Consider the following 572-nt stretch of genomic DNA (forward strand, 5'->3'; position numbering starts at 1 on the left):
GGCTGGGTGGGCTTTAAGGTCCCTTCCCACCCAAACCATTCCATGATTCTATGACTCGCTGAGAGGATTTGTTCCCATTTGTTGTCCCTTTGCACGTTCACATCCTGGGAAGCTTACCCTGGGCGAAGGGCTGGCAGGAGCCCCATCTGGGTGTAAATAAGTTGTGGGCTGGTGGCTTCTTATCCCCAAAGACTGCGAAAGCTGCATCCTCGGGTCAGCAGAAGTCTTTGTGCTTTGCTGCCGTCACGTGCCAGAGGGGACCGCGCATCCAAGTGAACGGAGGATGCAGGAGAAAGCTGCTGGGAATGGAGGAGGAGGGAACGGGCACGTTGGGAGGGGACGGACACCATCTGGCAGCGGGGCGCTGCCTGGGCGCCTGCCAGCTCAGCCGAGCGAGAGGCGGAGGAGCAGAACTCGACAGTGAGCAATGGTGCCGGCGCGTGAATCGCTGCGCTCCCTGCTGCCTACGCGCGGCGAGGCCGGTGCTGGGTCCCGAGGCAGGACCCTGCGCACGCATTCCCTCACCTGCGGAAGTCCCTGGGCTGCTCCAGGCACCAAGACTCCTCTTACGG

The sequence above is a fragment of the Eurypyga helias genome, unplaced genomic scaffold (assembly GCF_000690775.1).
Source record: "Eurypyga helias isolate BGI_N326 unplaced genomic scaffold, ASM69077v1 scaffold15323, whole genome shotgun sequence".
Classification (NCBI taxonomy): domain Eukaryota; kingdom Metazoa; phylum Chordata; class Aves; order Eurypygiformes; family Eurypygidae; genus Eurypyga; species Eurypyga helias.